This window comes from Diceros bicornis (assembly GCF_020826845.1).
Source record: "Diceros bicornis minor isolate mBicDic1 chromosome 7 unlocalized genomic scaffold, mDicBic1.mat.cur SUPER_7_unloc_2, whole genome shotgun sequence".
Lineage (NCBI taxonomy): Eukaryota > Metazoa > Chordata > Mammalia > Perissodactyla > Rhinocerotidae > Diceros > Diceros bicornis.
In genome coordinates, this window is record NW_026690921.1 from 630,688 (window position 1) to 655,909 (window position 25,222).

General features: G+C 43.7%; 1 long non-coding RNA gene across 3 annotated transcripts in view; it reads right to left on the bottom strand.

The window, feature by feature from the left end:
• The window catches only part of LOC131402318 (uncharacterized), a 249,624-nt gene extending 224,810 nt beyond the window's left edge, over positions 1-24,814 (bottom strand). The window contains exons 1-4 of one of the 3 annotated variants that reach the window (XR_009218530.1): positions 21,876-22,116; positions 21,208-21,278; positions 20,765-20,887; positions 13,951-14,072 (exon numbers count right to left, since the gene is read on the bottom strand). This is a non-coding gene — a long non-coding RNA (uncharacterized LOC131402318). Of the gene's footprint in view, positions 1-13,950; positions 14,073-20,764; positions 20,888-21,096; positions 21,128-21,207; positions 21,279-21,875; positions 22,117-24,747 lie in introns of those variants that run through there. The other 2 variants (XR_009218528.1, XR_009218529.1) reach the window with 2 other exon arrangements.
• Positions 24,815-25,222: the final 408 nt, after the last annotated feature.

The window sequence follows — 25,222 nt, forward strand, 5'->3', positions numbered from 1 at the left end:
TGGCACCACAATGCTAGCCATTGAGATATTATTATAGATTCAGTTTTGCAATTTCATCCTCTTATCTCTATTTCCTCTGCCATTTCTTAGTTTTAGTTCTTATTGTATCTTATGCTTGAAAACATTTGAAGCTTACAAAGTATATCAGTTCCTTATTTTCTCAACTTTTTATTATCTAAGTGCCCTCAACTATCACTTTTTTTAAAAAAGAATTGAAATACATAAGAGAACAATACACTGTAATAAATTGACCACTTATAAAATTCAGTTCAACCTGAAATCCCTCCCCACTTAACGGAGACGATCTTTTATAATTCACCATGCTTTAGTTTGGGCAGGGTCAGTTTATCAATGATTTTTGGATGTTTTAAACCACATGAGATAAATAGAGTGTAAGGTAAAATTCTTAATCTTGAGAAGTTGTAGAATTTCCTGATGGTTAGGGAAATTAATGGTGGAGAACCTGAATCATATGAAAAGTAGTTGATTAATTAGCACCTGACAGAGTTTGTTAATTTGGTAAGGATGATGATAAGACATATATGTTGAAAAGATAACTTTGCATAACAGAGGCCACTGGGAAAATTCATAATGTTCTCAAATACTATAAAAAATGACCATTTTTTCATAAAAGATGTCATACATGATGGCATCATATACTTCTCTCAGAAAATTTGCAATGAAGAAAATTAACACTTGAGTCATTTTAATTCTAACAATTTGTTCATGTCTATTATTAGGTTAAAAATTTTAAGAAATAAAGTGGTAAGTGATGTACTTGCTTAATTTTTAACTTATTTTAGGAAAACAACTTTTTCACATTTTAAAAAAATATTTATTTGTATTTATTTTATGCTGAATTTATTCCTGGGCACAAAACATTTTTTTTAAATTAAATAACACCAATTCTTTTAAAACCCTTTCAAAAAGTTGAAGAGGAGAAACTACTTCTAAACTCATCCTGTGGGGTTAGCACTATCCTGATATCAGTGCCAAAGACGCTAAGAGAAAATAAAATGATCGATCTTTGAAACTACAGAAATGGAAAACTACAATAGAATACAACAGAAGAGAAAAGTACAATTTCTATTGTAGAAAACTACAATATCTTTGATGAATATTGATACAAAAATCCTCAATAAAATAGTAACAAACCAAATTCAGCAGCATATTAAAAGGATTATACATCATTTTTAGGTGAGATTTATTCCTGGAATGCAAGGATGTTTCAATATATGAAAATGAATCAATGTAATAAACCACATTAACAAAATGAAGGAAAAAATAAAAAGATCATCTCAATGGATGCAGAAAAAGCGTTTGACAAAACTGAACATGCTTTCACGTTAAAACACTAAAAATCCTTCAGGGTTAAAGGAAGCTACTTCAATATAATAAAAGCCATATATAGAAATTCACACAGAACAGCATATTCAAGGGTGAAAGACTGAAACCTTTTCCTTTAAGATCAGGAACATGGCAAGAAGGCCCACATTCACCACTTCTATTCAACATGGTATTAGAAGTTCCAGACAAAGCAATTAGGCAAGAAAAAGAAAGAAATAGCATCCAAATTGGAAAGGAAGAAGTAATATTATATTTGTTTACAAATATTATCTTATATGTTGAAACCCCTAAAAATTCCACAAAAAAATTGTTAGAACTAATAAATTCTGCAGAGTAGTGGGATACAAAATCAACATGCAAAAATTAGTTTTTCTTCTATACATTAATAATAAGTAATCTGGAAAAGAAATCTACAAACTTTACATTTTTATTTACAATGTCATCAAAAAGAGTAAAATACTTAAGAATCAACTTATCCAAAAAGATAAAAGTTTCAATGATGATTTTGCAAAAATAGAAAAATCTGTCCTATAATGCCTATGGACTCTCAAGGCACTCTGAATAGCCAAAACAATCTAGAAAAAGAAGAAGAAAGTTAGAGAACTCATACTTCCTGATTTCAAAACTTACTACAAAGTAATCAAAACAGTGAGGTACTGGCATAAATACACACAATATTCTAATGAAATAGTATAGACAGCCCAGAAATAAACCTTTGCATATATGGTCAAATGATTTTTGAAAAGGGTGCAAAGACCATTCATTGGAGAAAGGATAAGTTTTTCAACAAATGGTGCTGGGAAAACTGGATACCCACATGCAAAAGAATGAGGTTGGATGCTTACCTTACACCATATACAAAAATTAAGTCAAAATAGATCAAAGATTTGAACGTTAGAGTTGAAGCTATAAAATCCTTAGAAGAAAACACAGGGTAAAATCTGTGTGTCATTGTGTCCAAATGTCATTGCCAACAGTGATTTCTTTAATATGACACCAAAGACATAAGCAACAAAAAAAATAACAAATTGGACTTCATCAAAATGCAAAAGTTTTCTGTATCACAAGATACTATCAACAGAGTAAAAAGGCCACCCACAGAATGGTTGAGAATATTTGCAAATCACATATCTGATAAGGGATTAATATCTAGAATATATAAAGAACTCCCACAACTCAACAATAAAAAAAAAACAACCCAATTTAAAAATGCACAAAGGACTTGAATAGACATTTCTCCAAAGAAGATAAAAAATGGCCCATACACACATGAAAAGATGCTCAACGTCACTAAGTATCAGGAAAATGCAAAATAAAACCACAATGAGATACATCTTCACACCCATTAGGATAGTTACTATCACAAAATCAGAAAATAACATGTTGGCAAGAATGTTGAGAAATTGGAACCCATGTACTCTGATGGTGAGAATATAAAACTGTGGAAAACAGTATGGTAGTTCCTTCAAAAATTAAAAATAGAATTACCATATGATCTAGCAATTCCACTTATGGGTTCTGAAATAATAGAAAATATATTTATTGGTCTCTGCCTCCAGTTCCTGGCACAGAACTCCTAAAACCCTTGTAATTTCCTAAATGATAAGAACACTAGTAGCATCTCTTGTTCTAATATTTGTCTTTGACTCCATCCCTGACACAGAGCTCCTAAAACCCTTGTTATTTCCTAAGTGATAAGAACACTAGGAGAATCTTTTGTTCTATTGAGGCAACTCTGGGTGGGCTCCTGGATGGCTCCTGGATGGGGGCTGGTCACCAGACAGACCAAGCCCTGATTAGAAGATTGGAATGTTTAGCTCTACTCCTTATCCTCCAGAGAGGGGAGAGGGGTTGGACATTGAGTTAATAATTGATCATGCCTACATGTGGGATCCTCCATAAAAATCCCAATAGAAAGAGGTTCAGAGAGCTTCCAGGTTGCCAATGACAAGGAGTTCCTGGAGAGTGGTGCACCTGGAGATGGCATAAAAGCTCTGTGCCCTTTCTTACATACCTTTCCCTATGAGCCACTTCCATCAGGCTGTTCTTGAGTTATATCCTTTTATAATAAACTAGTGATCTAGTAAATGTTTCTCTGAGTATTGTGAGCCACTCTAGAAAATTAATGAAACCCAAGGAGGAGGTTGTGGGAACCTCTGGTTTATAGCCAGTCAGTCAGAAGTACAGGTAACAGCCTGGGCTTCTAACTGGCATCTGAAGTTGAGGTGAGGTTGGGTGGGTGTGCAGTCTTATAGGATTGAGCCCTCAACCTGTGGAATCTGATGTATCTCTGGGTTGACTGCATCAAATTGAGTTGAATTATCTGACGACCAGCTGACATCCCAAGAATTGCTTGTTGGAGGTCTGAGGAACCCTCCCACATGGGAGAAAATGAAGCTCAGAACACTATTTATAGGTATACACTCAAAAGAACTCAATGCAGAGGTATAAAGACATATACGTACACCCGTGTTGTTAACAGTGTTATTCAAAATAGCCAGAAGCTGGAAGCAAGCCAGGTGTCCATCAACGGATGAATTGACAAAAAAAAATGTGGTGGACACACACAGTGGAATACCATTCACTCTTAAAAAGGAAGGATTTCTGACACATGCTATGACATGGATGAACCTTAAGGACTTTATGCTAAGTGAAATAAAGCCAGCCACAAAAGGAAAAATACTGTATGATTCCACTCATATAAGATACTTAGAGTAGTCAAATTCATAGGAATAGAAAGGAGAATGGTGGTTCCCAGGGGTAAGAGGGAGAGACAGCAGAGAGTTGTTGCTTAATGGGCACAAAGTTTCAGTGCAAGGTGAAAATAGATCTGTGGATGGTTGGAGGTTATAACTACACAATAATGTGAATGTACTGAATGTCACTGAACTGTATACTTAAAAATGGTTAAAATGGTGAATTTTATGTTATGCATATTTTATGACCATTTAAAAAAATTAATTATTTTCAACAAATAAACAAACACTAGCTACACACAATAGCATGGATAAATATCAAAACCATAATGTGGCATAAAAGAAATTATATTCAAATGGCTATATATTTTATAATTCCATTTATATAAAATCCAAAAAAGAAACAAAACCGAGGTCTGGCTTCCAGTAATGGTGGAGTAGCATGTTGAACTAACACTCTCACAGATAACAATGATAAAATCTGCATAAAATATTTTATATATTTATAGAGAATCATGTATCTATATGTAATACACATATAATAAATGTGTATATGTGTGTATGTATAAATCTCTTCCAAAGCAAGCAGAACTGAGAGGGAGTCTTCCCTTAAATGATGGGAATTGCACCAGGAGATATTTGTAAGCTTGAGTCTTTTACCTCAAAGCATTCCAAAATCTGTACATGGCCCGGACAGGGGAGAAACTACAGTCTTACTTGTAATGTTAGAGGATGTCTTTTGGGTCTGGCAGAGTAGCTGGAAAGTTAGGGGAGAAATTCAGGAAGAGAGGGACCCACAAAGAGGAAAATCTCAAAATAAGTATGAATGTCTCCCCCCTACACACACCAAATTGGCAGATCTTTGAACAACACACATGCAGGGTAGGCCCCAGAGGGCCTAGTGTAAAAACAGTTGGAAGATGAAAGAACTGAATGAGGATTTCAGCTATGCTCACTGTAAAAGAGATAGGATTGGAGTTTCAGTCCAGCCAAGTTAACTCCCTGCTAGAAAAACAACAACACTCTTCAAAGGGATACAATAGAATCCAGAGTCTCTTTAACTATCATTCATGGTTTCCAGGAAAAAATTTAAAAAATCATGAGATTTGAAGAAATAGGAAAGTGTGATCCATATATGAGCAAAAGCAGGCAGTAGAAGCTATCCCTAAGGTGTTTCAATTAGCAAACAAGCATAAGAAAGTAGCTATTATAAAGATGATCATGGTGGTAAACAAAAATATTCTCATAATGAATGAACAGATGTGGAAACTCAGCAGAGAAATGGAAATTACAAAAGAGAACCAAATAGGAAGATGAAATAAAAAAAATACCTTAGAGTTTACCATTAGATCAGAAACAGTAGAAGAAACATGAAGATAGGGCAATAGAAATTATCCAGTCTGAAGAAAAGAATGTAAAAATTTTGAAGAAAAATGAAGAGAGCCTTACAACCTGTGAGATGATTGAGTCCCCAGCAGAGAGGGGAGAGACAGAAAAATTAAATGAGGCAGAAAGGCAAATCAATAAGTAATAGCATAATTTCCAAAATTTGGTGGAAAGTCTTAAATTTTAGATCCAAGAAAGTCAGGAAACACACAAAATAAAATACAAATTAAAACCATACCTAGGCACGTGATAGTCAAGCTGCTAATATCCAAAGATAAAAGGGAAATCTTGAAAGCAGTCAGGGAAATAGATATATACAGGGGAAGACATTACATACAGGGAGAAATAATGTGAATGATGGATGATACATTATCAAAAACAAAAGAAACAAATCAATAATAAAATGACATCTTTCAAGTGCAGAAAGAAAACCCAAAAGTCAACACAGGATTCTATATTTAGCAGAACTCACTTTCATAAAGGAAGCAGAAGCCACAATAAGATACCATACACCTATTAGTGGCTAAAATAAAAAATAAAATTGCAAATACCAAGTGCTGGTGAGGACTAGGAGCAACTAGAACTGGGAATGCAACATGATAGTTGCATTCGGAAAACAGTTTAGCAGGTTCTTATAAAGTTAAACATACACTTATTATATGACTCAGATATCCCACTCCTAGAGATTTACTGACGCAAATTGAAAACTCATGTTTAAACAAAAACCTTTGTGTGAATCTTTATAGCCATTTTATTCATAATTGCCAAAAGCTGGAAATAAACTAAATGTCCTTCATCAGGTGAATGGAGAAAGAAACTGTGGTGCATCGGTACATTAGAATAGTACTTGGCAATCAAAAGGATAAACTCTTGATTCACACAACAAGATGGATGAATCTTGGATGCATTTCTCTAAGTGAAGGAAGCCAGATTCAAAAGGCTATATGGTATATAATTCCATTTATATGACTTTCTAGAAAAGGCAGAATTACAGGGATGCAAAGTGATCAGTGGTTGCCAAGGGATGGAGTGGGGGAAGCGGTTGACTACAAAGAGACAGTATGAGAGAATTTTAGGGGTGAAAAAACAGCTCTGTATGGTACTGTGGAGGTGGATACATGACCATAAAGTTGTCAAAACCCATAGAACTGTACACTGCAAAGAGTGAATTTTACTCTGCAAATTTTAAAAATCAATCAGGATGCTGGGGAACTCAGATGGAGTGCAGTGACAAATGAATCTAACTGTATTACAAGCATGTGACATAACCACACAGAAGGGGTGGGGATGAAAGGTCCTGACCTAAGTAACTTTGGAAGACAGTGCTTTGATGGGATACTGTAAAACTAAAGTACTGGACACAAACACTGTACACTAGGTGATAAATGTGTTTTTCATAAGGGTATGGATTAGCAATTCTGAAACTAGTTGACACATTAGTAAATATATTGTAGATAACTGGAGTTAAGTTTCTCACTGTTGGTAAAAGAAGTTACATATAAACAAAAAGAGAATGCTAGAATAAACTCTGTGGTGCTGGATTGGAGTTGGAAGTATCAGTATGAATCCATGTCTCTTTTAATATATCTATCCAGATAGTTAGATTGATAGATAGATTGATAGATCAATAGATAGATGTGTATACCTGAGTTTCTATTCATACATACATTTCCAAGCTCTGCTGAGTGGATCTAGAAGCAGTGACACTCTAGTATCAATGAGCACACCTAGTTCCCAGATCTGGGTTTATATCATTCTCCAATTAAAAGAAGCAGGTTTTCTTGGAGAAGTGGCTAATTCTAGGACTGGAGATGGAAAATACAAGATGAACCTGGAACATCCTGTAGTGCCAGAAAGTAGGAAAGTGCTTTAACAAAACACAGAAAATGATGAGATGTGTCAAAAGGAATCAATCTGAAAGACTTCCCAATGGCTCAAGCTGGAAAATTGTGAGCAACAAAATAAATAATGGTGGCATTGGATTATTACCCAGAGAACAAAGTAAATATCCATGAGTCTATACTGATATAAAATAGATTAAATAAGAAAGGAAGAAAGAAAGAGAAAAAAAAAAGAATGAGAGAAAGAGAGAAAGAGAGGAAGAAGGAAGGGAGAAGTAGGGGCGGAATCTTTCTCACAGAATTCCAAATAATAAACGTGGCTGGATAGCATGGAATAGAAAATCGCCACTAAAACACCACAGTAATAATTACTGTGAGCAAGGGCAGGCCTGGTGGCTTAGCGGTTAAGTGCGCACGCTCCGCTACTGGTGGCCCGGGTTCGGATCCCGGGCGCCCACCGACGCACCGCTTCTCTGGCCATGCTGAAGCCTCGTCCCACATACAGCAACTAGAAGGATGTGCAACTATGACATACAACTATCTACTGGGGCTTTGGGGCAAAAATAAAGGAGGAGGATTGGCAATAGATGTTAGCTCAGAGCCGGTCTTCCTCAGCAAAAAGAGGAGGATTAGCATGGATGTTAGCTCAGGGCTGATCTCCCTCACACACATAAAAAGAAATTACTGTGAGCAAGACTGATTGATGAATGCAAAAACTGTGGGTGAAACTTAAAGAAGAAACAGTACATTTGCAGAGCCTCAAAGCATCTCCCTCCAAATACTTAACTTTTTTCTCTTAATTTCTTTAAAAGACCTATGACTATTTAAAGCAAAAATTATAACACTGTATTGTGGGATTTATAACATGGGTAGATGTAAAACTTATGACAACAATAGCATAAGGGACAGACATAGGTAAATGGAACTGTTCTGTAGCAAGACTTCCATATTTTACATTGATTAAACTGGTGCACTATTAAGTCTAGGTAGGCTGTGATATGTTAAAGATGCATATTGTAATCTGGACCAACCACTATAAAATGCAAAGATGTGTCACTTAAATGCTAATAAAGGAATTAAGCAGCAAAAAAAAGGGTTTGTACAAGAATGTTCACAGGAGATGACCTGCACATCCCCAGGAGAAAGACGAGCGCACTGTAGGGCAACCACAGAGCAGAACGCCCTCAGCCGTGCCGAGGAGCAAACGCTGACACACACGTGCTGGGTGAGTCTCATCAACCTCGTGCCGAGGGAGGCAAGCTGGACAGAAAACAAAACACGTGGGATGATTTCAGCCAAGATGAAACTATGCTGAAAAAACCAGAACAGTAGTTGCCTCGGGGGAAAGAAAAAATTGCCTGGGAAGGAACAGGAAAGAGTTTTCTGGGGGTGATGGAACTATTCTAGTCTTAAAGGGGTGAAGGTTATATGGGCATGTTTATTTGCCAAAACTGTAGAGTTGAGAGTTGTGTCTTTCTGTGTGCGTACATCTTACCCCCCCCCCCCGCACACACAAAGAACTAAAAGATTAATAAAGTGAGGTGGGAATGGGATGGAATGTGGATGAAACAAAATTGGCAGACAATTAGTAGTTGTTGAAGCTGCGTGACGGGCCGACTATGCTATTTTGTTTATTTTGTATATTGTTTAAATTGTTCTGTAATAAAACACTTGTATAAGAAGACAAACTCGATATACAGTGTTTGCTGGTAAGATATCGGTTACCTTTTGGGAGGAAGGAGGGAGAAAGGGATTGTCAGCGCCTGAGTGAAGCTGTGCTAGTTCTTGGTCACACAAGTGTGTTCACTTTGTAATAATTCTTTGAGGTTTACATGGATGACTTCTGCGTATATTTCTGTACTCATGTTATACATCAATAAACACTTTAAATCCTGCATATTTGCACAAAGATCCTAACTCAATATCTCAGAATAACAGCAGTGTTTTGTTTTAAAGTGGAACATGTTCACTCATGGCATCATCAGATGGATTTTAATACTTCCAAGTATCTATTAATGCCCTCACCCTTGCGTGGTCCCCTGGGTCTTTCCATTTTTGGCTCAATTTGGCAAGTGTCATGGCTTTGAGTTTTTATGATGGGTATGGGCCCTTCAGGTGGGCGAGGTCCAAGGGAAGGATCTCTGCAGCGACCTTGACCACGGGAGCCAGAGGGAGGATTATGGCAACCTGGAGGGATGGAGGGGATGGTAGGACAGGTGGCCTTGAAAAGGCAAATTCCTGAATCCCAGGCACCCAGTATTTCCATTTTAGATATTGAATTTACATTTCAAATACTGGCCAGGAAGTTTCCACGAGGGCTGCAAGCATTCTCAGCAATAGCCAGGCTGGTGAGCCCCACCCCTACCTGAGTGCGGGCCTCAAGGGATGCAGCCCAACCACACTGCGCATACTCTGGGGGGTGGGCAGGGCATAGAGAGTGGGCTAGGTATAGAGAAGAGGCGGGGTAGAGGGTGGGGTGAAGCAGAGGTATGGGGACCAGGGGCGGGGGGACAAGGTGGGAGTTGGGGCCCCTAGCTGTGTATGCTGGGAGCTTTTGTCTCTTAACCGCTCCCAGCTGGGAGCTTGCAGGACTGCAGGACTACAAATCCCAGGAGGCTGTGAGCATGGGGCGGTGCCTAACCCCGGGGGGAGGAGCAGGGCTGTGTGCGCTTAGCCGAGGGCCAAACCGCCCTTGACTCAGGACTCTGGTCCTGCACCCGCTGCACGTGGGCTGAGTCCCGGAGGGATGCGACGGGAGGAGTGGGACCAGGGAGTTAGGAGGGTGTGGCGGCTGCATGGGCAGCCGAGGGCCTGCAGCGTGCAACTGGTTTTGTCCAAAATTGAAGTCAGACTCGTGCCTCTTCCACACCGCCTCCCTCCATTGCTTGATTCCTCCTCCCACCTGCGTGCCTGTGGGTCTTTCCACAGCCTCCTACCTAGTCCAGGGAAAGGTGCTTCTCTAAAGTGCTTATGGGAACTGGTTTGACATCCCAGAAACTTTCCACTTTGCCTGCTGCCCTCTGCCTTCTCCAGCCAAAGTGCCATCATTTCATCAGCTTTTGAGAGAAATTTCCCCTTGTGGCCGCTCTTGCAAGTACAACTTAAGAGCTTTGCAGGGTGGTAACATTAGCTGTTGCTTGCCTTTTTTGCAGATATGGAAGTTGAGGCATCTGTGAGGTTAATCACTGGTTTCCCCAGGATCCGCTAAGAGCAGAGGAGAACAACCCAATTCCCAGGCAAGTATCTAGTAGGCCGTTTTCACCAACGCATTCCAGTGCAGTGGCCTCCAAAACAGCAACCTTAAGATGAGAATAGCTTAAGCATTTTGCCCTTTAGATTGATCACCTAATCTCAGCTCAGGCATGAGTGGCCAGTCTCTCAGGGACACGGGTGGCGACTCTGATCACTCAGGAAGAGACCAGTCGTCCAGCTTTGGGAGAGGGACGTTCAAGGTAGACAGCACTTGGGCAGCATTTGAAACCCGTCAGCTTTAACATCTCTGCTTTGAATTCTGACAAGGTTCCCAGATAAACATGCCTAGGGATAGTCAGAGGTACCATATTCTTTAAAAATTGATTAGAGTGGTGAAAGGAATAGAGCATAAAATATCCTGCTTATTTGCAAAAGATAAAATGCAAGCAAGACCTTCCTGTTAATTTTTTTCTGCTCATTCTCTTGGCTGTACTGTACGTTTGAATGCAGAAACAAAAATTTTGAATTGCCAAATTCTCTTTTCCTGAGATTGGTAAATTAACTTAAAAGTCTTATTGAAACCTGTGGAGGAATGGTTAGCAGCTTTCATGATTTATGTCGTCCCTAAAAATCTGGGCGTTGATCTACAGGAAAAAAAGTCCCTGTTTATATTACACATCCCAATAGGTTACATTTCCGATTTCTGAATGTGGGATATTATCAAAGCAACTGAAAAACCTGGTCATGGAAACTGGACCCTGTCACTTTGTCAAGAATTTGCCTCTGTATGAATTAATGACACATGAATTCTTTAACATTTTTGTAAAGAAAGGATGAGAAAGTGTGTAGTGTCTCTGAATGTGGCAAGAGAGGGAAGTCTCATTAGACCACATCCTCGGGTTCTTCTCTAGTGTTCAATAGGCCCGGGTGATAGTCCGTGTAGTCAGGTGCAGCGCCGCTCCCCCAGCCCCCAGTGTTCCATCCTACTCTGACCTGTGCCCTCTTCAGGGGGTTCTGATGACACTCGTCCACAAGTGTTGGAAGGAAACATTGTAATATGAGGATATTCATCATCTTAAAACAAGGATTAATAGAGAGGAAAGTCTCGGGGTGTGTGTGCTCCGATGCACTGCTGTTGAGGTGTGGCCGCAGTGACAACTGTACTCCCAGCAGTCCTCACAATGGCTGTCTCAAACGTTTGATCTCCTGGCACAACCACAGCAGCTGTTGACAGAGCTGGGCACTCGTCGTGGTTCAGTGTCTTCCGTCAGATTTTGTAGCTCTGACCTTCCTCTGCTTGCCCCATTCCCACTCCTATCTGCTGCATTCATTGCTTTGTAGTTGTTTCCTAGGAGCCACTGTGTGCAACTCTATTTCACAGTATCTTTAGGGACCCACTCTCACTACACATGTCACTGTACAACAGCCCTTTATCCTGGTGTAGCCCACGTTCATCCTCTCCAGTGGAGCTGTGAAGAACCCTGCTTACTCGGAGCTCCTCTCATTCTCATGCTGCTGGGGCTGCTTACGAAGCTGGGCATCTCATCTTTGGTCTCATCAACATTATTCTTTTCATTGATTTTCTGAAGTCGGAGACGACTTTGTTAATAATGTGACACTGACTGTCCCAGGCACTTTTATGTATCTTCCCCAACAGCTCTGTGAGGTAGAGCTCTGTGATCCCCATTTTACAGGGGGGAACACTGAGGCTCAGAGAGGTCGAGTAGCTTCCTTCACTTCACACAGTTTCTTGGTACATTTTGAGTCTCAACTTGGAACTCCGCCTCTCAGGTGTGTGCACTTAGCTGGCGTTCCAATTTGTGCCTCTCTGCCATCCTCTCCAAAGGCACACACCCCAACCTGAGTCCATTGTCTGCTTGATGACAGTCACCCTGCACAAACCGGCCCCATGCAGGGAGTGGACTAGTCAGGCATGGTCCTCCAGCTTACCCAGGGCAGGTTCTAGGTTTATTGTGAGAGCTGGAGCAGTGGAAGATACTGACCGTCACTCACCTGGAAGGTTTGTTATGGAGAAATACTCCACTGACTTTTTGCAGGTGTTATGTCTTCTTTGTCTTCATTGCTCCTCTGGGCTTTCTCCTACAGTCCGTGCTGTGCAGTAACATACAGTACAGAGACAGGTGAACATAATAGTATTGCCCTGCACCAAACGGTCACATCACTCATTTTTCTAATTATGAAAGAATTACATACTATAAAAAAAGTCAAGTAACCCAGATCTATTTAGAGTAAAGCGAAACCTACCCCATCCATCCCTTTCCCTGCAAACTCACTCCCCTACTCAGAAGGAACTATAGTTAAGAGGTTGCAGCTTATTGTTCTGGACATTTCCTATGAATATATAAATACACATAAAGTTTTTTTTAACATAAATGACATAACTACATCATTTTGCAATTTGCTGTTTCCCAAACTATATATCATAGATGTCTCTCCTTATCAGTGCTCGCCACCCTAACTTAGCTTTTTAGAAGTTTTAGAGGTACTCCAAAGAACAGGAATACCATGATCTGTTTATTTCTTCTTTGATAGAGATGGGATTATGTCCAGTTTCACTATTATACATAATGCTGCAGTAAGATCCTTGTATGGAGTTTATTACACTGCTATTCAACTGCTCAATTTTCCTTGTTTCCTCTTGGTCAGAGACTATGATATATTTTTAACAATTTTATGGGTATTATTATTGTTATTACTATTATTTTTGTGTGTGTGTGAGGAAGATCAGCCCTGAGGTAATATCCATGCCAATCCTCCTCTTTTTGCCTAGGCAGACCGGCTCTGAGTTAACATCTGTTGCCAATCCTTCTCCTTTTTTTCCCCCAAAGCCCCAGTAAATAGTTGTACATCATAGTTGCACATCCTTCTAGTTGCTGTATGTGGGATGTGGCCTCAGCATGGCCGGAGAAGCAGCGTGTTAGTGCATGCCGGATCTGAACCTGGGCCACCAGTAGCAAAGCACTTAACCACTAAGCGACGGGGCCAGCCCTATGGGAATTATTTTATAGGGAATTTAATTTTATCACTGAATAGAGACATTTATGGGGAAACTGGACTTTAAGGTCATCCCTCTCAGTATTCTGGAGAAAAATCATGAAACTTAGAAGGTATGAGGCTTGCTCCATCACATTCTAACAAGTCATGTTAACAATTTATAGTTGAATGTTTGAATAACCTCTACTCTCTGTTCAGAAGAAGAATGACTTTTCCTTGTCTTGAAAACTTCTGACTCCAGGGGCTCTCAGTTGGGCTTCAGAGAGGGTAAGATATTGGTGTTGTATCTGTTTCTCTTCAGCTGTAAGCTGCATCTTCTAAAGATCATAGACTTGAACATGGTCCAATAAATGCATATGATTTGGTCAAAAATTCAAAGTAAAGAACCCAAGATAGGGATCTATAACTTTGGTTCTTAATAAAGAATTTCCTTTGATATCCTCAAGTCTCTGTGATTACTAGTAAAAACTCACCTATGGGTGAAGAGATGTGGTTCTGCTGGCAATGTCTGGTTTGAACATCCATAGTTAAGGCTGCCACATCCATAGGTAGATTAGACTTGACCTCTTGATGACCTCTTCCCTTGGTCTTTGACCTGGGAAAAATAAGAATTTAAAAAAGCTGCTGTTATTAGCACTCAGTGCTAGAAATGCCCATTAAAGAGTGAGTTTGATTTGGTAAACCAAAGGGAGTATAAGCAGAACAAAGTCAGTAATATCTATAAAATTTCAAAAAATTCTAATTTTTTAAAATATAACTCTATTTTTGCCACAGTGCAAACTGTGTATATATGAATGAAATATCCCTCTGTCCATTTCTTAAGTTGTTTCCATTGACTTGATGGATTTATCCTCTAATCCGGATTCTAAGTGTGAAAGAACATCTTGGTCCTTCAAAGAAAAGAAGCCATTGAAATTTGATTTTCTTTTAGCTCGGCATCCTACAGGTTTGAGGAATAAATTATCATTTAATGGTACAATGATTCTGAAATCTAATTGTTAATTAGAGGGGTGTAAGGGATGATTGAATGGTGGTTCATCCCCTTGGTCAAGGGTATTGTACACATGGACGTGTAAACACGATTCAGGAAGCTGCTTCAGCCCTGTGACATCCCTGAGAACCACAGTGCAGGAGGATCTAGGCACACAGCCATCTGCCTCGATCTCCTGGGTTACATGTAGATCCAGGGGTCCTGAGAGTGGCGTCAGAGCAGCTAGCTTTTATCTATTTCTCCCCTTCCTTCTCTCCAGCTTATCTCAAACAGTCCTGACTCTCATATTTTAAAGGCCAATTATAGTTATTTACATGAGCTGCTTGTTCATTATTGCAGAGTAATAATCAGGCATACCATTAAATATCATTTAATCTACCTAATTAAATTTGTTGTACCTTTTGATTGATTAGAACACTAAAGTTAGTTCAGAGTTTGATATTCACCAAATGTGTTAGTCTGCTTACAACTGCCATGTGCCTCATTCCTCTTAGAAGTGTATCTTTGGCCCATCACAAGATTTTAATGAATCAAATCATCATAAATTAAGATAATGTACTGTCTTTTGGATGATCGGGAGGCATATGGGTCCATTTTGGAAATATGCCCATCTGTAATGCTCCCCATGGGAAGTTTCTGGTCACTGGGTCTTCACGTGGCTTGCATAAACCCTAGGTCTATAAAGCTTGGTACCTCTCCTTCTAATTGAGGTAGAAATAAAAGAGGTCAGAGACACTTATTAAAGTTTTGGTTGCATGAAGTCTTCTATGAAGACCATCCATGCATATTGTTCTGGATAGCTCTCTGTTCCTAAGACAACTAGTTACTTTAAGGGCTTGTCAGGAACTGTGAATGGTCTGACATTTTACCTTACCTGCAAACCAATAAGTTAGCCTACCATGGTCTTACAGATGCTGGCAAAAGACACGAGACCCATGGGTCAGAGACAAAGGACTTAATGACAGAGCAATGGCACTGGCCCGAGTATCAACATTTGCACTGGTTCACTAAATCTCACTTCCCAAAGGGTGATACACAGTGGGCCAGGAGACATACAGAGGGTTGCAAGAACTCAGAGCTTAAGGAACTCATATCTTTGATAACAGGCAGGAAGTCTGCTGCCCTTTGGCCTGGGGAGGGGTGTTATTTTTATTATAATGGGCAGTAAGCAAGCATGACTTTTGCTGCAGAGGAGGTCACTATTTCTATCTTCCAAGGTTGACAGCTCTACACACTTTCTTGAAAAGATAACCTGGTTTTACTGGCTTTCAAAGATAAGCTTGAATGAGACTTCATCATCATTCCGTTCTTCTGTTACCTTTATTGAGATTGTGCAAATATGCTCTTTTCTCTGTAAAGTTCACTAACTTTATTCATACATAAGGGATGCTTTTGGTTTTATTTATTAAGTTAAAATTTTCTTATTAGAGCAAATGAGGAAACTATTATGGGTTGGATCTGAAGGTATGCTTTTCCAGGAAAAATGTGAAAGAAGATTGGTGCTCACAGAACTTTGCCACAAGGAGTTGATATCAACTTAAATGATTTTAATTTGAACACTGTTTTGTACAACTTTCTTCCATCTTACTTCATCCTCTCTGCTTCCTGTAACTCTCATATGAGAATGGGGCAGTTTCAGGGATTCACTGAACTCATTTACAATATTAAAATGGTTTTTTTCTGTTGTGTGTGTGTTTTTTTTTTATTGAGGTAAAGTTAACATACAACATTAAATTAGTTTCAGCGGTACAACATAATGATTCAGTGTTTGTATAAATGTTGAAATGATCACCACAATAAGTCCAGTTAACATCCGTCCCCATACATAGTTACAATTTTTTTTCTCTTGTGATGAGGACACGGCGTATTTCAAGGTGCAGAAGAATCAACGATGGTGTCATACTTTTCCATATACAACTTGATGAATTTGGACATAAGTATACACCCTTGAGACTGTCACCACCATCAAGGCCACAAACATATCCATCACCTCCCAAAGTTTTCTCTCATCTCCTTTATTACTATTATTCTGTGGTAAGAACTCTTAATATCTACACTATTAGCAAATGTGATGTATGCAATACAGTCTTGTTAGCTGTAAGCACTATGCCATATCCTAGATCTCCAGAACTTATTTATCTTGATTACTGAAACTCTGTATCCTTTGATCATCAGCTCCCCATTTCTCCATCCCCTCAACCCCTGGCAACCACTCTTCTAACCTCTGCTTGTATGAGTTTGACTATTTAAGATTCCACATATAAGTGAGTATTTGCCTTTCTCTGTCTGCCTTATTTCGCTTAGCATAATGTCTTCTAAGTCCATCCATGTTGTCAAAAATGGCAGGATCTCCTTCTTTTCTCAAGGTTGACTAATATTCCATTTCTTTATCCATTCATCCATCAGTGACATTTAGGTTACTTCCATATCTTGTCTATCGTGAATTAGCTACAATGAACATTAGAGTGCAGGTATTTCTTTGAGACCCTGAGTTCAATCCTGTGGGCATATACCAGAAGTGGGATTGCTGGATCATATGCTAGTTTTCATTTTTGGAGTAAGCTCCATACTGTTTTCCATAATGGTTGTACTAGTTTACATTCCCACAAGGGTTCCTTTTCTCCACATCCTCACCAACATTTGCCATCTTTAGTTTTTTTGATAATGGGCATCTTAACAGGTGTGAAGTGACAGCTCATTGTGGTTTTGATTTGCATTCCCTGATGATTAGTGATGCTGAACACCAGGACATCTAGTAACTCCTTTCAATCTTACAAAAGCGTTGCAAAAACTTGCACCTAGTCACACAGGTGAATCCCTGCCAGGTGTGCTCGCAGGTGGTCTGCACTCCAGGTCCCATGCCCACTCCTGCCGGTCTTCAGATTTGGCAGAGATGATTCCAGGAGCTGATCTGTGCATTCCACAGCTCCACTGCCAACAATTTCCGGCGACTGAGGAAGGTATCAGGAAGGAGGAAAGGGCAGTGAAGAGCACAGGAGAGAGACTGGTGGTAGCACTGAAGGCGGACAGACTTGCTAGTGAGGCAGAGAAAGTGAGGGGCCAAGAAGGCCATCTTGACAGCAGACGAAATGGAGCAGGCACCTCAGTGAGGTCTCTTGGCAGCGTCCATAATGTTTCCTTGCTTTGAGCTCTTGAAACTTTGAAATATACCAATATGTTTCTTTTATTAAACTCTGCTGCGTGACAGAAAATATAGACAGTGGTTTCTTTCTGAGGTGAGAGGTTGAGTTTCAGGTGAGGAGAGAAAGATCTTCCTTTTTCATGCTGTTCTCTCATTTTTCTTTACTATGTATGTTATTTATTTGTACTTTCAAGTCATCAGCGAGTTATCAACGTCACGGGATGATTCAGTTTTGCTCCATACAGTCACAGTAAAACCTACTTAAAGTGGATTATTCTTTTTGTGTAATATTCCAATAGATTCCAAAATATTATTTCAAAAGCACTTCGATGTCTATGTTCTCAAATTAGATATTTACTTTTGGTCTCCATTTTTGTGTTCCTTCTTGCATGCTACTTCAGAGTTGCATCTAAGGAAATACCAGATTTCCCTCAGTTTTTTAGATCCATATGTGTTGGAAATTTGATTCATGAAGATGGACATGGCAGCTGGGGGATCATGCTATTATCAAAAGAGACCATTTCGGCATCAGTAATCTGACAAGAACTCACTGCTTGTTGAGATTTAATTGACTATTTGAGGGATCCAGCTTTCGCTGTTGGCACTTCTCTTTCTCTTTGGAGGCGAAGTATTGCCTTCCCAGTCTTTTCATTACCAAACCACTTTCCTGGGTGGCTGTGCCATGTCAGGAAGGGCCTGGGATGTTGGGAACCAGGAATCATCCTCAGCTTCTAGCTGTCCTAAGAAGGCTTCCCTGGCAGAGTCCAGCCTGTGTGTCTGGGTGACACTTGCAGCCATCAGACAGGAGGCGATAACTCACAAGTGCCAAGTGATTCATCTGGCCCTTGTCTTACAGGGTGTTTCCAAGGGATGAGGTTCAAAATGCCACTTGGTAACCCTTTGAAAGCTCTTGTCGTGGGGTGGGTTCTCGGTGTGAGCTCAGAGCAGTGTCTATTCACCACCAGATGGGAAGCATTTCAGTATTTTAATTGGTAAGGCTGTGTTCATACACCACCATGGATCATCAGTTCCGTGGCATTTCCTGCTGGACCACCCCACACCCCTGTCATGCCTCATCTTTCAAAGCTCCAAACAGGGTTCACACCCCATCAGGTGGTTGTAATGTAACCACAGCACAAGACTGGGGAAAAAAACACAACCACCCAGGGGGGACACACTTTAATGGCTCGGGCCCAATTGCCCCATTTGGACAAGTTGGCAACATCAACACTGAGTGTGTAAACTGGAGGACTGTCCAAGACCATGGACCTCAGAATGACATGGCCTCAGAAGTCACCTTGGACAGCAAGGGACAGTGTGGGGTCACTCACTGGTCAGGATTATGGTCCCTTATCCTGGTAAAGTAGAGCTCACCCGGGATCCATCAGCCCAAGCCAGGGAGGAGCCTTCTAGGGAATTTCTGCCCTAAAGTGAATGGCATAAGGAAGGCAGGTGTGCTGGAAATCCTGGTTCACAGAGAGCGGTCGTTTTTATGGAATGAGGCCCAGTGGTAGCCTTAAAGCTGCATCACAAATCTTTCCCATTGGATACAAAACAAGCGGGAAACAGAATTAACAGTCCTGGACAAGGATCCCAGCAAGATTCAATTCTAGGTCAGTAGTGAACATGGAGGCACTAGAGGGGTCTCAGGAGGGAAAGTCCTGTCTGCCTTTAGTCCATTTGCAAATCACCTTTTCAGGCCTTGTCCTCTCCATGTGCATGTTTTGATCTTTTTACATTGTTTTCCCCACTTAGAGCTGATGCAATTCCAGAGATTGAACTAGAAAACTACAAGTTCCTAAAATTTGGTCAAAAGAAACCTCAACAAGAGAAGCAGAAAACATTCTCTCTTCCTCCAGAATGTAGAAAGGCACCCCCTGCCTATGGCACGACCTGGTCCTGGGTAGTGCTGTTTTAAAGACACCCACATTTCAGTGGTTGTTGCTTTGCCTGTGAAAGTACCATCAACCTTTAAATCCCAAGAGAATGGGAGGGGGGCCGTGTCCGCCCCTGGAGCAGCTGAATGATACTGAAATGAACTTGTCCTAGGAGTTAGGGGGAATTGGGAGTGACGTCACTAGCCAAAAAAGGGGCTGGCCTTTCTCCCTTCTCCAACAGACAATAAGTTGATGACTCAGAAGAGTTCCTGATTCAAGGAGAAATGTGAGATTCTGTGTCTCACTCACATGCCTACAGAAAGCGAGAGAACCACACCACAACTCCCAAGCTGTGAAGGAAACAGGACTTTAATATAATATTCAAATATGTCATTTATTATTTACAACAAATAACCACTGACCCTCCCCAATGGGTGAGTAGGTGCTGAGGTAGAGATGTCAGGGAGCTGGGATGGGGTCGTCCCTTCTCTCTTGGGCTTCAGGGGACCCCAGGAATCAGCTTACAATGCTCCCCTTCCCATCAAGTGGGAGGAGCTGGCCTGGTGCATCACAAGCATCCCAACTGTGTCCCCGCTGCTGAGGATGGGGCTGTGATCGGCCACTGATACGGGGTTCGGGGTTGGGGCCTGGGGGCTGAGTAGAAGAGTCGGGTTATCTTCTGCGGCCTCCCTCTGAATCATGGCTCCCCACCCTGTCCCCACTGCACTGGGTGCTTCAGACCCTGTGCTCAGTGCTGTCAGCCACCAGTACCCCATTCGTCCCTGCCACGTGAGCCGTCATTTAGTATCACCTATTTCACAGAGAGGGAAACGGAGTCTCAGGAAGCTGAAGAGAGTCACCCCAGTCACAGGACTGGTCAATAGTGGAGCTGGGATCCCAGTGGCAGCTATCCGACTCCCCAAGGCCACGCTTAGCCCGAAGACTTACTGAACCCCCAGGAGTCAGTCACCCCGGCCCAGACACTCACTCACCCCAGACCTTGATGATGGCCGGTTCTTCTTGGCCTTGCGTATTTTCTAGGGCTCTGGCTGGCAGGACAGTTTGTAGCTACAGGACAGAGAGGCACCTGTGACCCTACCAGGAACCACACCTCAGGTATCCCCCTACTGCCTGCTCAGCAGCTGGAGTCTGGGTGTCCCAGAGGTCACCATGTAATAAGGCCGGGGGATGAGTGGGGGACCATGGAGACAGGCTCTCTGGACTGACCAACAGGGAGAGTCCACCCCTGCCCTCACCCAACTCCTGCTCGGCCTCACCTCTCATTCTCGTTGAGCAACTGCATGTCCTGGAGCCAGGCCGCAAATCGCTCCCTCGGGTTCTAGGTTGTAATTCTTGGCAGCCTCCTGGAGCAGCAGGATCTTCCTCATGACTCGGTATTCCTGGGACCAGAGGAAAGGAGAGGATGCAGACAGGGCCTGGGTGGGGGATGCTGCAGGGGCCTTGTTGGAGGTGAGGGGTGGGGCAGGGGACCAGTCCTGGAAACCATCCTTCCCTCCAGTTCCATCCAGGCTCTACCAGTTATCAGAATGGGAATAATCAGCCCCTCCTCCAGGAAGATATCCTTGATGCCATCCTCCCCTCAACCCACCCGCCAATTGGATGGGTCTCCCACTTCTCTGTTATCAAACTCTTCCACTCAATGTAAGATACAGGGGGTGAAGCCAGGGACTGTTCTGCCCAGAAGGTCTCTGATTTCCACCTCTTTCCCCTCCCCTGCAGGGAGTGCCACAGCTGCTCCTCAGTCCTCTTCTCAAGGTTGATCTCATTCCCCTGGAAGGTAGACAGCCAAAGTCCATCAGACAGAGCCCCCAGCCTGACTAGCCCCTATGCCCACCCCTTCTCATGTTGCACTAATGCCAGGTCCCCAGAGGGGGCCGGGCACGCAGAGAAAAGAGGACTTGGACCTAGGCCGGGCTCTGGGCTCCAGAGTAGGAGGACATGGGGGTGAGACTGAGGGACCTGGCAGCACAACTCTCTGATGACAGACTTGGAAGCTGAGGCCTCAGGCAGAGGGGACTGCTCAGCCACATATGTGCTGCCTGACTTGGGGGGACCCGACTTCTCTCTCCCTTCATGGACAGCATAGGAGTTGGAGGCTGAGTCCAGCTCAGATAAAACCTCACGCAGCTGTGCCATCAGGCAGCTCTGAGCTTCCCCAGCCTGAGGAACTGGAATGGGTGTCTCTGGCAAAGCCTCTTTTCACTCATCCCTAAGAAGAGCCTGATGCCCCATCTCCCAGGGGCAGCTGCGAGGCTCTCATGACAGGAGATGTGCCAAGTGCTGAGAACTCAGAGCTCAGTTTGGGGGCTCCCGCATCCCAAGGCTCAGAATCCTGGTCCTTCCTGCCTAGTCCTCAGGTTCACCCACCTCGAGATAGTCAACCATCGCCAGTTGCAGCATCAGCAGGTCACTGAGCAGATTGCCAAGATAGGGGAAGACACCCTGTGACATCGGGGTGCGGGTGGGATGAGCCCTTGCTCTCAAGTAGAGCCCATGTAGACCCTCTCCTGAAAAGTCCCCACCCTCAGCCACCTGGCCCACCACAGGGTTCCCACGAGGAGCAGCCTAGGATCCTCAGCAGCCTCCCCTCAATTCTTCCTCCCTTCACACCCCAAGAACACCACACTCCTCCTCCCAGGGCCGGCTCCTGGCAAATCACATGGTGTGCCTTCCCTGGCCCTCCCCAAAACAACCCATCCTGCACCAGATCTTCCAGGCCCTCCTCTTGGTCACTTCTACTGGGGGATTTGGGCACTGTGGCACCAAGAGGAAGGGCCCTCCTCTCTTGATTTGAGGCCTCCAGCTGGGAGCGCAGAGCCCCTCCCCCACAGGCACACTCACCTGCTGCTGCTCCTGCTTCTCCTGCACTCTCTGGGGGTTGCTCTCTGGGGGGGCAACCGTGAAGGGCCCCTCCTGTCAGGGTCGAGGACAGTGTCAGCGAGGCAATACTCCCCTCACCCCATTTCTCTCCAGCACCACTGGCCTCCGACACTGGACATCTGACTTGAGTCAACTGGTATCAATGTCATTCCATCCTCCAAGGTCTTGTGATTCCAGAACAAGCCCAGCTCCAACTCTCACTCTGGGTGTGAGCTTGGGCTCGTGGCCTGGCCTCCTTGAGCCTGTTTCCTCATCTGGAAAGTGTGAGAACTCCAGCTACCACACAGGTTCTTATGAGGACTCACTGTCACAAGACTGTCATCCTTGTTCTGGCCCTCACCCCTCCAGGTGGAGCAGGCAGAAAGCTCCCACATTCCTTTCCTCCCTCTTACCTCAACACCACCCTGTGAGACCTGCACAACACAATCACCGTCCCTCCATTTCCCTGATGAGGAGACAAAGGCCCAAACATGGGCAGAGGTGCTCAGGGGCCCACAGAGGAGAGGCCACTTGCCCCTCTCAGCCAGAGGCCCTGTTCCAACATCCTCACCTAACCCCAGCCCCACCACTGAAAACAGTCCTGTCCCCTGAGCTCTCAAAGCTTGGTCCTGGGCTGAGTCATGGATGGAGAGGACGGGGTGTCTTGGGAGTCTGGTTGAGTGGCTCCTGCCTGCCCCAGTCCCGTGGAGTGTCTGGGCCCCAGGCTGGGCCAGAGGCCAAGCCAAAGCCTTCTCCTCCCCAAGGAACGCCTCAGGACATTCCCCTGCACTGAATCCTTTTTTTTTTTTTTGTGAGGAGATCAGCCTTGTGCTAACATCTGCCAATCCTCCTCTTTTTTTGCTGAGGAAGACTGGCCCAGGGCTAACATCCATGCCCATCTTCCTCCACTTTATATGGGATGCTGCCACATCATAGGTCGACAAGCGGTGCGTCGGTGCGTGCCTGGGACCCGAACCGGTGAACCCTCAGCCGCTGCAGCGGAGTGCGCGCACTTAACCGCTTGCGCCACGGGGCAGGCCCCTGAACTCTTTCTTTATCCACTCAGGAACTGGACCCCCAAGGTGCCACCTCTGATCAACAGGGAAGGGGATGACAGGACATTTTGATTCCCTGTTTACATGAGGCTCCTAACTTCCTTTCAGCAGGGTTCACTAAGAATCCATCAGTTGCCTAGATGCTTCTCATAAGCCACCGGGGGCATATGTCATTGCCAACCAGGCACTCAGGTTAGACTCCTGTGGTTCACTCAAGTGACTGCTCTAGGGGTCCAGAGGGGAGTCCCAGAATGCACACACATCTGCCACCTAAGGATGAGCAGCCTGTTTGTGCACCTGGGCCATGGGAATCCTCTGCCACGCACATCCCTGGGGCAAGCAGGCTGCAGCCCCTTGGAGATGTGGTGAAGATAGAAGGAGCAGCAGGGTCCTGGCTTCCTGAGGATAGGTTTAGGCTGAGGGCTAAACCCACACCAACCACCCAACAGCCTGGAAGAAGCTACATCCAGCAGGATGGACATACATGGAAGCCAGAGACCTGTTGATGGCGCCAGCTCGGCAACTCCTCCTGGAACAGCCCAGCCAACACCATTGTGTCCCATGACCAGGGCCTCCCGCCCACAAACGGCACCCCACCTGCCCATGGGCAGAACAGATCCCTCTGCTTGTTAATCTGGATGAGATAGACGGGAATGTTTCAGAGAAAGTTCAAGGGAGAAACTATCAAAACCACAGCCTGCCCAGCATCCCTCCTCCGCACCCCTCCTCTCTTTCCAGACCCCCAGCCTCCACTCTACCTGGATCATCAGGTCTCTGCTCAAGGACTTGTCTTGACTATTGAGTTCCTTAAGATTATCAGGGTTCTCTCTCAGGGGAGGGGAAAGAATGAGGGATAAATTTAGGAATAATGTGAGGGGTCTGAATGCAAATCCCTTTTCTCTGCAAACCCGAGAGATTCAAACTGCCTGGAGGAGTCCTCTCACTGGGCTCCTCTGAGCGCTAAGGTCTCATGGGACTGGGAGGGGGCTCTCCTGTTGGTCACTGGGGTCTCCACTCCCCAGCTCTACAGAGCAGCTCTGTTTTGACTGCTTTGAGTTTCAACTGGGCATAGAGTTCTGTTGCTATAAACACTTGAAAATCTCCAATGTGGCTCAACTGAGTACCCGACACTCAGGGAAGCCAAGTCCTGAAGCAGAACTGGTGACTAAGGACCCGGGAGGCTTAGAGACCCCCTGCCGAGGCCCAGGCCCTGTCCCCAGCATTTGCTGCCTCCCAGGAGTTCCCAGCTGACTGAGGGGCCAATGGCAGACACACAGGAGATCCCCCATCCACCCTGGTCCTCCTATGGAGAGAGGCCTACCCACCGGGAAACTTCCCCCGTGTGTTCTTCAGGTGGCTTGTGGAGGTTTTCTGCAGAGCAGAGATGACAGTGCGGGGCGAGGAGAAGTTTTTCAGGATCTCGCACTCCTGGGGAAGGGAAGAGAATGAGCTGTGAGGTGGGGCACTGTAGCCCCGCTTGCTCTAGCTTCAGTTCCCTTCTATTTAAATCTCCCCTCCTGGATGAGACAGATGCTCAGGGAGTCCCAGAAGGGCACATTTAGGACCCAAAGAGTAACACTCACAGGGAGCAGGATTTTAGCTCAACCCAGGGAAGGAGCCAGGTAGGAAGTGAGCATCCTCTCACTGGGACCTGGAGTTAAAGTCAGCGGGCCCCTGGCAGGAAGGGTCTAGGGACTGTACAGGGGCTTAGACCACACACTGCAATCCTGGGAGCTGATAAAGGTGGAGAGGCAGTTCCCAAGACTTCAGAGAGGGGCTCCACTGGGCCTCCCACAGCAC